Source organism: Macaca mulatta, chromosome X (assembly GCF_049350105.2).
Source record: "Macaca mulatta isolate MMU2019108-1 chromosome X, T2T-MMU8v2.0, whole genome shotgun sequence".
Lineage (NCBI taxonomy): Eukaryota > Metazoa > Chordata > Mammalia > Primates > Cercopithecidae > Macaca > Macaca mulatta.
The window spans coordinates 47313052-47330721 of record NC_133426.1 but is presented as its reverse complement, the minus strand read 5'-3'; the positions used below and the strand labels follow the sequence as shown (position 1 = coordinate 47330721).

Genomic DNA, 17670 nt, shown 5'->3' with positions numbered 1-17670 from the left:
GAGGTGGGCGGATCACCTGAGATCAGGAGTTCGAGACCAGCTTGGCCAGCATGGCGAAACCCCGTCTCTATTAAACATCCAAAATTAGCTGGGCGGGTGGCGCATGCCTGTAATCCCAGCCACTCGGGAGGCTGAGGCAGGAGAATCACTTGAACCCAGGAGATAGAGGTTGCAGTGAGCCAAGATCGTACCACTGCACTCCAGCCTGGATACCAGAGTGAAACTCCATCAAAAAAAAAAAAAAAAAGAGAATTGATACACAACATATGATAATACAAAAGGGCTTGACAACAAATTTGCTATGTATATAACAAAGACCAACAGGTTGCTTATGAAAAAAATGAAAATATTTTACCCCAGAATACATTTCTTTGACATATTTGGAAATGGCTGCCGCTTGGCCATCTTGACAGCAGCAGCCTGGCAGAGCTGTCTGAAGTGAGGAGAATGTGCATCTGTAGAGAATCTTCACAAATGCATCCATGTCCCCTCCCTTTCTCTGCCTTTTCCTGGATCCAGGAGAGATTGAGAATCCGGCACCTTTAAAAGTCTCCATCAGGCTGAGTGCGGTGGCTCATGCCTGTAATCCCAGCACTTTGGAAGACCAAGAAGGCCAGATCACCTGAGGTCAGGAGTTCGAGACCAGCCTGACCAACATGGCGAAACCCTGTCTCTACTAAAAATACAAAAATTAGCCTGGCGTGATGGTACGTACCTGTAATCCCGGCTACTTCGGAGGCCGAGGCAGGAAAATTGCTTGAACCCGGGAGGCGGAGGTTGCAATGAGCTGAGATCGCATCACTGCACTCCAGCCTGGGCAACAGATTCTGTTTCAAAAAAAAAGACTTCACCATCAATTCTCTCTGAGGGAGGATACTTCATCTGCATAACAAGGCCACCTTTGCCAGCCAAGCCTCTTCTCCCCCTCCCATAATCTGGGTGACCAGAATCTAAAACTCCATTCTTCCTGTAACCTCAAAGTGGTATTTAAGGAGCCTCCTGTGTACACTTGTTAAATACATCTGGATGCCTTTTATCCTGTCAATCCATTCACCTCGTGTCAGTGATTTTCAGTGAACCTTTAAAGGGCCAACAGCTTGTGGCCCCCACACTTGAATTTCTGGCCATGTGTGATCTTCCATCTAAAGGTTTCATCCAGGGGAAAAAGCATAAAAGAGATTATTTTCATTTGATGAGGAGATATGTAAAAGGGATTCAGAACTGATATGGTTTAGTCATGGAGATATGTGTTAGCCTATGTGACTCTGGCCTAAAATTAACCATATTGTTTCTTCTTCTTCCCCTTCCCCTTCCCCTTCCCCTTCCCTCTCTCCTTCCCCTTCCCCCTCCTCCTCCTCCTCCCCCTCCTCATCCTCTTCTCTTTCTCCTTCTCCTTCTTCTTCTCCTTCTTCTTTTTCAAAGGAGTTCTCCTCTTGTTGCCTAGGCTGGAGTGCAGTGGCGAGATCTCAGCTCCTGAGTTCAAGGGATTCTCCTGCCTCAGCCTCCTGAGTAGCTGGAATTACAGGCACCTGCCACCACACCTGGCTAATTTTTTTTTGTATTTTTAGTAGAGACGGGGTTTCATCATGTTGGCCAGGCTGATCTTGAACTCCCGACTGCAGATGATCCACCTGCCTCAGCCTCACAAAATGCAGGCATTACAGGCATGAGCCACTGCACCCAGCTTTTTTGTTTTGAGACGGAGTCTTGCTCCGTCACCAGACTGGAGTGCAGTGGCACAATCTCAGCTCACTGCAACCTCTGCCTCCCAGGTTCAAGTGATTCTCCTGCCTTAGCCTCCCAAGTAGCTGGGACTACAAGCGTGTGCCTACCACGCCTAGCTAATTTTTGTATTTTTTAGTAGAGATGGGGTTTCACCATGTTGGCCAGGATGGTCTCCATCTCTTGACCTCGTGATCCACCCGCCTCAGCCTCCCAAAGTGCTGGGATTACAGGCTTGAGCCACTGTGCCCGGCCCGCAGCTTTTTTTTTTTTAGAGACAATCTGACTCTGTCACCCAGGTTGGAGTACAGTGGGTCATGGCTCACTGCAGCCTTGAACTCCTGGGTTCAAGCAATCCTCCCCACTCAGCCTCCCAAGTAACTGGTACTACAGTTGTATGCCATGATGACTGGCTAATTTTTCTTTCATTTTTTATTTTTGTAGAGACAGGGTCTCACTATGTTGCCAAGTCTGGTCTCAAACTCTTGGCCAGGCTGATCTGGAACTCTTGACCTCAAATGATCCTCCCACCTCGGCCTCCCAAAGTGCTGGGATTGCAGGTTTGAGCCATCGCACCAGGACTAATCATAATATTTCTGACAGTCATATGTTAGAAATTTCTAAAAATGGGCCAGGTGTGGTGGCTCATGCCTGTAATCCCAGGACTTTGGGAAGCTGAGGTGGGTGGATCACTTGAGGTCAGGAGTTCAAGACCAGCCTGGCTAACATGGTGAAACCCTGTCTCTACTAAAAATACAAAAAATTAGCCAGGTGTGGTGGCATGCACTTGTAATTTCAGCTACTTGGGAGGCTGAGGCAGGAGAATCGCTTGAACCTGGGAGGCAGAGGTTGCAGTGAGCTGAAATTGCACCACTGCACTCCAGCCTGCCAGCCTGGGCAACAGAGCAAAATTATGTCTAAAAAAAAAAAAGAAGGAAAGAAAGAAAGAAGGAAGAAAGAAAAGAAAAATTTTTAAATGGAAAAGATAATTGTCATTTTTTGCTTATTTAGAAATAATGGAACTCTGCCTGTGAGAAGAAACCCTGAGTATATCTGCTTTAAGTTTTATTTATTTATTTACTTACTTATTTGAGACAGAGTTTTGCTCTTGTTGCCCAGGCTGAAATGCAATGGCGCGATCTCCGCTCACTGCAACCTCTGCCTCCCAGGTTCAAGCGATTCTCCTGCCTCAGCCTCCTGAGTAGCTGGGATTACAGGCACCCACCACCACGCCCAGCTAAGTTTTGTATTTTTAGTAGAGACGGAGTTTTGCCATGTTGGCTGGGCTGGTCTTGAACTCCTGATCTCAGGTGATACGCCTGCCTCGGCCTTCCAAAGTGCTAGGATTATGAGCATGAGCCACCGTGCCCGGCCTAGTTATTGTTATGTTCTCTTAGAGTAGGGCCCAGCCAACAATGGCCTGTGACCAAATATGGACCACTGTTTCTGGTTTTGTTTTTGTTTTGAGATGGAGTTTCGCTCTTGTGGACCAGGCTGGAGTGCAATGGCATGATCTCGGCTCACTGCAACCTCTGCCTCCTGGGTTCAAGTGATTCTCCTGCTTCAGCCCCCCAAGTATCTGGGATTACAGGTGCCCACCACCACACCCACTAATTTTTGTATTTTTAGTAGAGACAGTTTTCACCATGTTGGCCAGGCTGATCTCAAACTCCTGACCTTGGTGGACCTCTGCTTTTGTAAATAAAGTTTTATTGGAACACAAAAAATGATTAGCATTTCTATATATTATCACCAAAATTTGAAACACAATACCATACATAATTGCTCCAGAGAAGATAAAATACTTAGGTATACAGCTAGCAAAACATGTAAAGGGTTAGTATTTTAAAAATTACAAAATATAGGCCAGGCATGGTGGCTCATGCTTGTAATCCCAGCACTTTGGGAGGCTGAGGCGGGCAGATCTCCTGAGGCCAGGAGTTCCAGACCAGCCTGACCAACATGGTGAAATCCCATCTCTACTAAAAAATACAAAAATTAGCAAGGCATGGTGGCGCATGCCTGTAATCCCAGCTACTTGGGGGGCTGAGGCAGGAGAATCGTTTGAACCTGGGAGGCGGAGGTTGCAGTGAGCAGAGATTTCACCATTGCACTCCAGCCTGGGTGACAGAGTGAAACTCCTTCTCAAAAAAAAAAAAAAAAATTACAAAATATAAATGAAAGAAATCAGAGGAGATCCAGATAAATAGAGACATATCATGTTCACGGATTGGAAGACAACACGGTAGAAAGGAGCAGTGTGCAGTGGCTCACGCCTGTAATCCCAGCACTTTGAGAGGCCTAGGTGGGAGGATGGTTTGAGGCCAGGAATTCAAGATCAGCCTGGGCAACATAGTGAAACCCTCTCACTGCAAAAAATGCAAACAATAGTCAGATGTGATGGTGTGCACCTATAGTCCCAGCTACTCAGGAGGCTGAGGTAGGAGGATTGTTTGAGCCCGGGAGAAGATCAAGGCTGTAAGTGAGCTGTGATTGCACCACTGCACTCCAGCCTGGATGACGAAGTGAGACTCTGTCTCAAAAAAAATAAAGGCCAGAAAAAGCCAAACCTGCTGGGTTACATTCCCCGAGGGTTGGGCACTCTTGGTCACAAGATGTTCGTGGTTGAGGGAACAAGGTAATAATGTTAACTAACTGAATAAAGACCCAGAACTTATGGAAATGTCCTAGTACTTTAACAAGAAAAAGCATTCTTAGTTTAAGAACAGGTTTTGCTTTAGAGATAAGAGTAACATAGGAAAGTGACAACACTAATAGCCTGTCACAAGCTGATCAGAAACCTTTGCAATAGAGTACACTATTATTTTTTATTATTTAATTTAATTAATTTATTTTTGAAACAGGACCTCGCTCTCTCACCCAGGCTGGAGTGCAGTGGCACAATCTTGGCTCACTGCAACCTCAACCTCCCTGGCTCAGGCGATCCTCCCACCTCAGTCTCCATGCATCACCATGCACAGCTCATTTTTTGGTACTTTAATTTTTTATTTTTTTGTATTTTTAGTAGAGACAGGGTTTCATCGCATTAGCCAGGATGGTCTCGATCTCCTGACCTCATGATCCACACGCCTCGGCCTCCCAAAGTGCTGGGATTACAGGCGTGAGCCACTGCGCCCAGCCTTTGGTACTTTTTATAGAGACAGAGTCTTACTATGTTGCCCAGGCTGATCTCAAACTCCTGAGCTCAAGCCATACTTTCGCCTCGGACCCCCAAAGTGTTGAGATTCCAGGCATGAGTCACCACCCCCAGCCTAAAATATCCTCATGACCTCAGGCCTGACGAAGTGTCATACATGACGCAAAATCACAGTCCATAAAAAGAAAATGTGATTAACTGGGCTTCAAAACCAAAAATTTTTGCCCTCAGAGAGACTCTTTGAAGAGAGTGAAAAGACAAGCTACAGATTGGCAGAAAATATTTTGACAGTTTCTTATAAAACCAAACATGTAACTACCATATGACCCAATATTACATTCCTGGGCATCTATCCCAGAAAAATGAACATTTACGTTCACGCAGAAACCTGTACAATGAATGGCTTTAGCAGCTTTATCCATAACAGCCAAAAACTGGAATTAGCCCAGATGTTGCTCAGTGAGTGAATGGTTAAACAAACGGTGGTACCTCCATATGATAAATGCAACAGCTTAGTTGGATCTCAAAAGAATTATGCTGAGTGAAAAAAAGCCAATCTCAAAGGTTTTGTACTGTGTAATTCCATTTATGTACCATTCTTGAAATAACACAATTACAGAAATGGAGAAGGGATTAGTGGTTGTCAAGGAGACAGGGATGGGGAAAAGGGGCTATGAAAGGCTAGCAGCAGCTCTTTGTGCTGAGGGAATGATTCTGAATCTCAATGGTAGTGGTTGTTACATGAATCTACGCATGTGATTCATGTAACGAATTATTTGTGTGTATCTATGTGTGTGGTGCAATTGCATAGCAGTACACACACACACACACACACACACACACAAATTAGTGCTTGTAAAACTGAAGAAATTTGAATTAAATTGGTGGATTGTACCAGTATCAATTTCCTCCTTTTGATATTATACTATAGTTATGCAAAAATTGCGTAAATTATTCACAGAAACTTTGTACTTTTTTTTTTCCAACTTCAACAGAATGTATCATTATTTCTTTTTTTTTTTGAAATGGACTCTCGCTCTGTCGCCCAGGTTGGAGTGCAGTGGCGTGATCTCGGCTCACTGCAAGCTCTGCCTCCCAGGTTCACGCCATTCTCCTGCCTCAGCTTCCCGAGTAGCTGGGAATACAGGTGCCTGCCACCACGCACAGCTAATTTTTTGTATTTTTAGTAGAGATGGGGGGTTTCACTGTGTTAGCCAGGATGGTCTCAATCTCCAGAGCTCGTGATCCACCCGCCTTGCCCTCCCAAAGTGCTGGGATTAGAGGCATGAGCCACCGCACCCGGCTCATTATTTCTAAATTAATAGTTAAAAAGGCAGTGAGTGGTGGCTCCCACCTGTAATCCCAGCACTTTGGGAGGCTGAGGCAGGAGGATCACTTGAGTTCAGGAGTTTGAGACCACCCTGGGCAACATAGGGAGACCTTGTCTGTACAAAAAAAAAAAAAAAAAAAAAAAAAAGAAAGAAAGAAAGAAAGGAAAGGAAAGAAAAATTAATTAGCTGGATGTGGTGGCACACATCTGTGGTCCCAGCTACTCAGGAGGCTGAGGAGGGAAGATAACAGGAGTCCCGGAGGTTGAGGCTGCAGTGAGCCATGATTGTGCCACTGCACTCCAGCCTGAGCAACAGAGCAACACCCTGTCTCAAAAAAAAAAAAAAAAAAAAAAAAAAAGATAACTGGATCACCAAGGTTTAGCTCCTAGCAAAGTATATATCTAAAACAGGCAATATAGGCTCTAAATGTGGCAATTGTCCAAAAAGCATTTCCCATTTGGATAAAATGTTTAATTATGCATTCAAGGGGAAGAGGAAGAGGCCCAAACTGGCTGTAAGAGACCCAAACCACACAAGGAATCCTTTCCACTCTACCTTTGTCCCTTCCATGCCCACCTCATGGAAACTGGGTTCTGGGTTTTGCGAGTGGCCTAGGAGAGGTGTAGAGCTGGAACCATTTTAGTCTCTCTTGGGCTCTTGCTTACAGTTATCTCCTGGCCTGACCTGTTGTCTCCGAATGCTTTGGTAACCTTGTCCTAGACCTTAAGTAAAAAAAAAATGCTGCTGCTGAGGTGGTAACGAACCTATTAACAAAATCCAGTGCACTCTGAGGAGGCCATAGTGGTGGGGCCCTGCTGACTCTAAGGGCTGTCTCAGTCTGTTTGGGCTACTGTAACCAACTGCCACAAAGTAGGTGGCTTGTAAACAACAGAAATGGATTTCTCATAGTTCTGGAGGCTGGGAAGTCCAAGACTAAGGCATCAGCAGATTCAGTGTCTGGTGAGGACCTTCCTTCTGGTTCACAGATGGCACCTTCTCACTGTGTCCACACATGGTGGAAGGGGCCAACAAGCTTCCCTGGGCCTGTTTCATAAGGGCACTAGTCCCTAATCACTCAATCACCTTCTAAAAGGCCACACTTCCTAATTCCATTATCTTGTGGTTAGGATTTCAACAGATGAATTTTTGGGGGTCAGGAGGATGCAAATATTCAGGTCATAGTGATAGCATCATCGTCCTCTTCAGAAGCACTCCAGCCTGCTTTGCAGCTGTTTACTTTTTTATTTTTTATTTTTATTTTTATTTGAGACAGAATCTTGCTCTGTCACCCAGGCTGGAGTGCAGTGGTATGATCTTGCCTCACTGCAACCTCCACCTCCTGGGCTCAAGTGATTCTCCTGCCTCAGCCTCCTGGGTAGCTGGGATTACAGGCATGTGCCACCACAGTTGGCTAATTTTTGTGTTTTTAGTGGAGACAGGGTTTCACCATGTTGGCCGGGCTGGTCTTGAACTCCTGACCTCAAGTGATCTGCCCACCTCAGCCTCCCAAAGTGCTGGGGTTACAGGCGTGAGCCACCACACCTGGCCTCCAGCTATTTAATTCTGCTCAAAGAGTTTGTTTCCTATGAGGGACACACAATTGGTTTATTCCTGTTTTAATAAATGATTCAGGCCAGGTGTAGTGGCTCATGCCTGCAATCACAGCACTTTGGGAGGCCAAGGCAGGAGGATCACTTGAGCCCAGGAGTTCAAGACCAGCCTGGACAGCATAGGGAGATGCCATCTCTAAAAGAAAATAATAATACATAGGAACAGCAAACCTAATACTACATGTTCTCACTTATAAGTGGGAGCTAAATGATGAGAATTCATGTACACAAAGAAGGGAACAATAGACACTGAGGCCTACTTAAGGGTGGAGGGTGGGAGGAGAGTGAGGATCAGAAAAAATAACTATTAAGTACTAGGCCTCTGGGTGATGAATTAATCTGTACAACAAACCCCCATGACATGAGTTTACCTATATAAGAAACCTGCACATTTACCCTTGAACATAAAATAAAAGTTAATAATAATATTAATAATAACAAAACTAGCTCTGCATGCCTGTAGTCTCAGCTATTTGGGAGGCTTAGGTGGGAAGATTGCTTAAGCCCAGGAGGTCGAGGCTGACAGAGCAGGAGCACCGTCATCTCAAACACTGCCACTTTAAATTCCAGCTGCCTTTCCAGCTTCATGCATTTCAAGGAAATCACTTCTTTTCTAACTACAAGCAGCCAGAAAAGAACAGACAGTAAGACACAGACAAGACAGCTCAGGCACAGAGGAAGGCAGGGAGAAAGTCTCTTGGGTAACTGCCAAACTTCACCCCCGTACAACGGGGCCCCAGTAAAACAGTGGGCCTTAATAAGCACATTCCTTTCCCTTCAGGTGCACTAAGATAGGGAAGCTAAAGGCAGACTCGGGGGGGTGGGGGTATGCCTGCAGCTGCAGGAAGATGTATGTGAACAGACACAAAACTCTCCCTCCCAGATAAGCACAACAAAGAGACACAGAAGCAGTCCAAGCGTCTGATAAACTCTCCTGCCCTGAACCCTTAAAGTAAGAGAGTGCAGCTTCTGACCAGAAGCCAGAAGTCCCTCCCAGGTTTAAAATAAACCTGTCGACTGTCAAGCTACCCTCCATGTTTCTCTCCTCTTTCTTTAATTCTTACATTTGATCTGAAACCCAGGACGGGTGTTGGGGGCAGAGACTCTCTTGCAACCCAGGAACCAATGGACAATGGCAGTGCATCCTGAGTTAACTCCCGGATCCTGAGGGTCTCTGGCCACCCTCCCAGTCTTTTCTTTCACTTCAATTTTCTAGTGATTTGCATGAGGAGGACAACTGACTTGAAGGGGACTGCAAGGCTCAGGCTGGGGCTACTCCCCCATGAGCTTTCAAAACCCTCAGGTCTCAGGAATTTACCTCCGACCGCCTGTAACAGGTATTTCACTCCCTAACCCTTGCTCCTTCTTCCTCCTTCTTCTTTCTCTCTCTCTCTCTGTCTCCTCTCTCTCTCTCTCTCTCTCTCTCTCTTGCTCTCTCGCTCTCTTGCTCTCTCTCTCTCTTCCTTGTGTGGCTCCAGTCTGGGAGGCCCCTTGCTGATTCCAACCGGAACATCCAACATCGGACACTAATTCAGCTGACTGGTAAGATCTGCCTTCTCCTGGCTTTCTCCCAGTACCAGAAAAAGTCCAGCCTGCTATCCAGGTCCTCAGAGGACCAACAGGACTAAGCTAGAGGAAATCCTGGGGAAGCCCAGTTTCTTCTTAGCTTAACTATCCTCTTTTGGAAAGAAGATTCTGGGTCTCTGTCTTTTGTCTGGGGATGCCTAAAACAAAACAGACACCCTTGGCTTCCTCTTATCAGTCCACATGGGTGCCAAACAATCCCACATTCCTATGTCCTCCCCACTGGGCTGTCTCCTTCACAACCTCACCAAATTTGGCTTACAGGGGACCCTAAAGCCAAAGCGTCTAATTTTCTCCTGCAACACGGCTTGGCCCCAATACAGATTAAATAACAACAGACGATGGCCCAAAAATGGCACCTTTAACTTTCAAATTCTCAGGGATCTTGACAACTTTATAACCAGGAATGGCAAATGGCAAGAGATTCTCTATATTCAGGCTTTTTTCTACCTTAGATCCCGACCCTCCCTATGTCAAGCTTTCACCCCTCATGAAATCCTTCTTCTTAATGAAAACCCTCCCCAGGTCTCTCCTTCCCCTGGAACCCCTTCCTCTGAAGCTCCTTTTGACCCTGCAAATGAACCCCCTCCATATTCTCAACCCCCTGCACCTGCTCCTCGCCTGTCCGAACCCTCCACCCCGGCAGCCCTTAACCCTGCCCCTCCTCCTTCTCCACCTGTAACCCGTTCAAAAACTACTCCATCCAGTCAAACCACCTCTGTCATTTTCCTTCTCCGGGAAGTGGCTAGAGTTAAAGGCATTACTTGCGTTCATGTTCCTTTCTCCATGTCTAATCTGCCGCAAATTGAACAGCATCTGGGATCTTTCTCTGAAAATCCATCTCATTATCACAATAAATTCCTGCACATAACTCAATCCTTTAATTTAACTTGGCACGACTTTTATATAATTCTAACCTCCACCCTCACTCCTGATGAAAAAGAGCTCATCTGACATTCAGCTGAAGCCCACGCAGATGAACTCCATAATCAAGTGCCTATACAAAATCCAGTGGCTAATGATGCAGTCCCCCGTAGAGACTCAGATTGGACTTACCAATAGGGAGACAATGGCATCAGATGAAGAGACCACATGATTTTCTGTCTCCTTGTGGGTATGGACAAAAATGCCCATAAGGCAGTTAATTATGAGAAACTTAGAGAAATTACACAAGACCCCCAAGAAAATTCTGCCCTTTTCTTATCACGCCTCACTGAAGCTATGCTAAAATATACCAATTTGGACCCAGAATCTAGAGAAGGTCAAACTTTTCTCCACCTCCAATTTGTTTCCCAGTCTGCCCCAGATATCTGGAAAAAATTGTAAAACTTAAAGGAGGGTCCCCAGACATCCTGGCAGGACCTCCCAAATGTAGCCTTCCATGTCTTTAACAACAGAGAGGAGGAACAAAAAATTCAAAAAGACAAACATCTCTCATTAAAAACCCAGATGCTCGCCTCTGCTATCCAAAAGTCAGTTACACAAAAGCCTCCCAATGACCCAAAATAAAACTCCCCGACGCCTCTGGGAGTCTGTTTCCAATGTGGCAACTCTGGACACTGGGCAAAGGCTTGTCCTAACTACCGGACCTCCACCAGACCGTGTCCAGCTTGTGGTCTTTGGGGACACTGGAAAGTGGACTGCCCCCAACAGGGACACCCTCCCCGTTTGGGTGCGGCTCATAATAAAGCCCCCTGACCATCACAGGAGGAAATCTCTTCACTGCTGGTGCTGACAACAGAAGACTGAAAGTGACCGGGATCCTTCGCCTCCACGCCTAGTGAGTCCACGGAACTCAGGGTAATTAGGACGGTGTCCGGTAAGATTATTTCCTTTCTTTTGGATACCGGGGCGAGTCTTTCGATGTTAACTGAGTATCAAGGCCCATGAAAACACTCATCCATTTCTGTTGTTGCCATGAAGGGCACACACAAAAAAACCCACACAAAACGCCACCTCTATACTGCTCATTTCAGGGTGTCACCTTCACTCACTCTTTCTTGGTCATCCCTCATTGTCCCATTCCTTTACTAGGAAGGGACATCCTACAGAAATTAGGGAGAATCATCCATTTATCAGCCCTACACCAAAGCCACCCTTATTTGTTATTACATCAAGAACAGAACCCCTCCTCAGACACTCAACATCAAATAGACTTAAACCCCAAATTCCTTTGCCATGTAAATTCCATGGTATGAAACACTAACTCCCTCATAATAGCTACCCACTATTCTCCAATTCAAATTTCACTGAAGGATCCTAAGCGCCATATAGTGGTCCCACAATACCCCCTCAACCTTAGTGGATTGCGGGAACTCAAACCCATCATCTCCTGACTTTTGGCTGCCAATATTTTAATCCCCACCTGTTCTCTCCACAATACCTCCGGTTCTCCCAATTAAAAAACCGGATGGCTCTTATAGACTGGTTCAGGATTTGCAACAAATCAGCTCTGCTGTTGTTCCTGTTTATCCTGTTGTCCCAAACCCCTTCACCCTCCTACCACGAATTCCTCCCAACACTAGCCATTTCTCTGTATTAAACCTCAAAGATGCTTTTTTTTTTTTTTTTTTTTTTTTTTTTTTTTAAACTATCCCTCCACTCAAAACCTTTTTGCTTTCACTTGGACTAACCCTGACACAGGCTGCTCCCAACAACTCACATGGACTGTCCCTCCTCAGGTGTTTAGGGAAAGCCCTCACTATTTCAGTCAGGTACTTCAATTGGATCTTTGCCAGCTATCTCTATAGCCTAGCATTTTGCTTCAATATATGGGCAACTTACTTCTTTGCAGCCCCTCTTTAGAACATTGCATTCAACACATTACCAGGCTTTTAAATTTTTTGGCTGAATGCAGGTACCAGGTATCAAAAGGGAAGACCCAATTGATCTCCCCAAAAGTTTCACATTTAGGACTAATCATAACTCCGAATACCCAAGAAATTCCACTGTCACAAAAGCAAGGCATTCAACAAATCCCATCCCCCAAAACAAAAAGGGACTTACTTTCTTTCCTTGGATTGGTGGGATATTTCTGATTATGGATAGCAAATTTTGCCATTATTGCTAAACCCTTTTATGAACACACAAAAGGAAATCTTGACCAACCACTCATTTCCACCCCAGACCTTTTTCGTGCTTTCTGTCACCTAAAACATGCCTTATTACAGGCCCCTGCTTTAGACCTTCCAAACCCCCTGAAGCCCTTTCACCTATATATACACAGTTCTCATAATCAGGCCCTTGGACTATTAGTCCAACCTATGGGATATTCTCTCCAACCAGTGGCATATTTTTCAAAACAACTAGACCCCATTTATAAAACCTGGCCCCTTTGCTTAGAAATTTTGTCCACAGCCTCTCTTATCATCCCTGAGGCACAAAAACCCACGTTCTACGAACCCCTTCAGGTATTTTCTTCTCACAGTCTACAAGATATGCTCAGCCGTAAGGCGCTCACCTCAATTTCATCCTCTCACTTGCAAGTCCTACATTCAACTCTCCTTCAACCCTCTATCTCCATTCATAAATGCTCCCCCCCAAATCCCACCACTCTTTTACCTTCAACACCGACTTTGGACCCCGACCAACACTCATGCTCTAATCTAATTGAAAGTTTGCTCACCATGTTTCACCACCTTACTTCCACTCACATAAAGGGAGCCCCAGATTGGATTATAGATGGCAGCACATCAAAAAACCCTACCCTCCAAGCAGGATATGCCATCATTGAGGAATATCATAATAATACCCACTCTCTCCCACCTAGAAGCATTGTAAAGGCTGCCCCTTTGCCTTTGGGCACATCCTCCCAGCAAGCAGAATTAATTGCCCTAATAAAAGAATTAACCCTAGCAAAGAGCATACAAGTTAATATATACACCGATTCTAAATATGCCTATAACATCATCCATGCCAATGACCAAATTTGGAGCAAGTGGGGCTATCTCATGGCTAAAGAAACTCTAATAACTCGTGAAAAATCAATCCATCATTTGCTAAAGGCAACTTTACTCCCAGAAAAGTTTGCAGTTATCCATTGCAAAGGACATCAATCAAATAACAGCTACATTTCTTTAGGAAACTGTAAAGCTGACTGTTGGGCAAAACAAGCCTCAACCACTCATCCAGTTCCCCAGTACCTATTTCCCCTCATACAACATATCCCCTCCTTTTATGCAAAACACCAACACAACAACTAATCACGGTGGGGGCACAATTCAGCCCCCCACACTGGTTCATAGAAAACAAATTAGTCCTACCTGACCCTGAAAAAACAACTCTTTTACGGGACATTCACAACCTCTTCCACACCAGCCATTCCCCTCTACATTTCTTAAGTTCCCATATACACATAGCCCCAGATATAAAGGAACAGTTAAAAGCCATTTCCCATCAATTCTCTATTTGCCAGAATACTTCACCGCATTCCAACACTAAACCCCCTTCTTTCCCAACCCATCAGGCTAGGGAACACCTTCTAGGACAGGATTAGCAAATTGATTTTACCCATGTGCCCCCAGTAAAAAAGGTTAAATTTCTTTTAGTTCTGGTCGATACCGTTTTGGGATGGGTCAAGGCTTTTCCCACAACCAACAAACGAGCTTTTACTGTCACCTCCAAATTAATAACAGAAATCATCCCCAGGTTTGGGGTGCCTCATTCTTTTCAATCCAGCAATGGTCCTGAATTCATTTCTCAAATTACTCCAACACTTGCACAAGCTCTACAAATCACCTGGAAGCTACACATCCCCTATCGACCTCAATTTTCAGGGAAGGCTGAAAAAATGAATGGCATTCAAAAAACACCTCACCAGCTACTCACTCACTCCAAACACATAAAGACTGGGTTACACTTTTACCTTCGGTTACACTTTTACCTTTGGCCCTCCTAAAAATTCAGGCACTCTCATGTAAACCCTTAACGCTCAGCCCGTTTGAGCTCATGTGTGGGAGACCACTCGGCCCCTTTGTTCCACCTCACGGCCAAGCACCACCTCAACCAACTCCTCCCGTTTGCCCTCTTCTACTTACTGTCCGCCATTTTATTTGGGAATATGCTGACAAATACCTGCCACAACCTGTCTGGGTTCTCATAAAAATTCCCAGTCCTATCCCCAAATCCCCCCTTAGGTCTAAATGGAAGGGACCTTACCAGATCATCCTCACCACACCTACAGCAGCAAAACTCCAGGGGCTCCCTAACTGGATTCATTATACTTCTCTCAAAAAAAATAAACTTCCCTTCACCACATGCTCAAACAACTGAATCTAAAACTCCTTCAGACTTTTCTTGTGTCTCCACAGGACCCGCTTCCCTTTGCCTCACCCGAATCCCAGAGGAAAAAAAGGAAAACTCCACATAAGCCGCTTATGTCTCTTTCTCTTCCAAACTTTCATCGCTTCCTAATCTGCCTTGCTACAGACCTTCAGTGGTACCCTTACGAAGCTCCCATTGCACATCCTGATCAGCTCCTTACTATTTTATGGGACCTATGGCTTCAAGGAACTTTCCAGGACTTTACTGCTACCCAAATAACCTTTTTCTCTTTTTGCTTGCTTCTTTTAATATAAATTCCCTAAGTACATAAATCTCACCAATACAACCGCTCCTCACTGCTCTCAAGCTCAAACGCTCTATAAACCTTACACAATCCCTCTTACTGTCAGCTAACTCTTCCCTTGCTTCAGAATGCTGGATGTTTTTATCACTGTCTTCCTCAGCTTACTCAGCCCTTTCTGCACTCCTTCATGACATTTTAACTGGAAATATAACCCTAATTTATAAACTCCAAAAAGGAGTTTCCCTTTTTAAAAAAGTTGACACTCTAATCGGCAGTTATCCCACTTTCAGGGCCAATCAAGCTAACAAATTATTTCAGACCTACTACAACTCCCTATAATGACTTAAGCCCCAAGGCCCTCCCATTGAAGGGCCTATAACTAAACACACTCCCCTTTTTCAACAAGCCTCACTTTACTTTTCGGCCTCTAAGGGAAATATCCCTGTAGGTTCATTAACATTTAACCAATGCAACCGCACTATCGTTGTTAAACACCCGTCTGACCACCAAACTAATCAAATTAACTACCAAGTGTCACTGGAAGCAAATGGGAACATTTCTGCAACCGGCTAGTTTCACAGCCTCTCCCTTAACCAATGCCTCTGGCCTAATCTGTGCTGTCCCTAATGCCCACCTTTTTCCATGGCTCAATATTAATGGCGCAACATCCGACCACATTAAATGTGTAAAAAGTAACTCTTCTTATATCTCTACTATAGTAGGTGTCTCCCTGGCCTCCTCTTTGTCAGTCTGGAGTAATGAGCCACAGGAAAAAAACAAAACAAAACAAAACAAACAGAAAGACAACAACAAAACACCCCATCTTTAATTCACTTGTTCTCTTCCCATATTTCTGCCTGTGTTTACAACAAAGTCTTTTTTTTTTTTTTTTTTGAGACGGAGTCTCGCTCTGTTGCCCAGGCTGGAGTGCATTGGCCGGATCTCAGCTCACTGCAAGCTCCGCCTCCTGGGTATACACCCTTCTCCTGCCTCAGCCTCCCGAGTAGCTGGGACTATAGGCACCCGCCACCTCGCCCAGCTAGTTTTTTGTATTTTTTTTTAGTAGACACGGGGTTTCACCACGTTAGCCAGGATGGTCTCGATCTCCTGACCTCGTGATCCGCCCGTCTCAGCCTCCCAAAGTGCTGGGATTACAGGCTTGAGCCACCGTACCCGGCCAACAAAGTCTTATTCTTTTTGTGTGGCAGCAACACCTATCTTTGTCTCCCCACCAGCTGGACTGGAACCTGTACCCTAGTTTATCTATCTCCCTCCATTGGACTAGTTCCTCCTAATCAGCCTTTGCCCATCCCACCCGTCCAATACGTTAGAAAAAGAAGGGCCATCCACGTCATTCCTTTAATGGCCGCCTTAGGTATAGCCTCTGGACTTGGATTGGGAGCAAGCGGATTAGCCACCTCCTTAACATACTTTCAGGCACTTTCAACAAAACTACAGGGCTCTTTAGAAGATATAGCCTGAAGCTTTATAAGAGTCCACGACCAACTAGACTCCTTGGCTGGAGTAGTCCTCCAAAACAAACAGGGATTAAATCTTATAACGGCTGAAAAAGGGGGCCTCTGTCTCTCATTGGGTAAGAAATGTTGTTTCTTTTTTTGTTTGTTTGTTTGTTTGTTTTTTGAGACGGAGTCTCGCTCTGTCGCCCAGGCTGGAGTGCAGTGGCGCTATCTCGGCTCACTGCAAGCTCCGCCTCCTGGGTTTACGCCATTCTCCTGCCTCAGCCTCCTGAGTAGCTGGGACTACAGGCGCGCGCCACCGCGCCCGGCTAATTTTTTGTATTTTTAGTAGAGACGGGGTTTCACCGTGGTCTCGATCTCCTGACCTTGTGATCCGCCCGCCTCGGCCTCCCAAAGTGCTGGGATTACAGGCGCGAGCCACCGCGCCCGGCCGGAATGTTGTTTCTATCTCAACCAATTGGGCCTAGTAAGAAATGCTGCTGAAAAACTAAAAAGAGGGGCTAAAAAGCTAAGGGAATACCAAAACAACCAAATAAATTATTGGTTTAAAAATAAAATCATAGCATGAGTCATCCCATTCCTGGGTCCTCTCCTAGTAATATGCCAAGGACTAATGTTTTAATCCTGCCTAATTAACCTTTTTCAAAAATTTTTAACTGACAGAATCATGGCCATTTTGCAACCACCCATAAACATTTACAGATGGTGTTACTCCTGCAGTCAATCTGAGACCAAGAAACTCTCTGCTCCCCCGTCAGCAGGAAGTAGCCAGAAAGAACACGTCGCCCCCTCATCCTTTTATAACTATAGGGTCTGCAATGACAGAGCAGGAGCACCATCACCTCCGACAAACACTGCCACTTTAAGTTCCAGCTCCCTTTCTAGCCTCATGAATTTCAAGGAAATCACTTTTATTCTAACTATAAGCAGCCAGAAAAGATCAGACAGTAAAACACAGATAAGACAGCACAGGCACAGAGGGAGGCAGGAAGAAAGTCTCTTGGATAACTGCCGAACTTCACCCTCATACAAGGGGCCCCAGTAAAACAGTGGGCCTTAATAAGCACATTCCTTTCCCTTCAGGTTCACTAAGATAGGGAAGCTAAAGACAGACTCAGGATGCCTGCAGCTGCAGAAAGATGTATTGGAACAGACACACAACTCTCCTTCCCAGATAAGCACAACACAGAGACACAGAAGCAGTCCAAGCCTCTGATAAACT

At 45.2% G+C, this 17670-nt stretch overlaps 1 long non-coding RNA gene across 1 annotated transcript; it reads left to right on the top strand.

The window, feature by feature from the left end:
• The first annotated feature begins 9245 nt into the window (after positions 1–9245).
• LOC114674913 (uncharacterized) lies at positions 9246–17670 on the top strand. Its single transcript, XR_003726007.2, has 3 exons — positions 9246–9362; positions 11112–11223; positions 17532–17670. It is a non-coding gene; the product is annotated as an uncharacterized LOC114674913 (long non-coding RNA).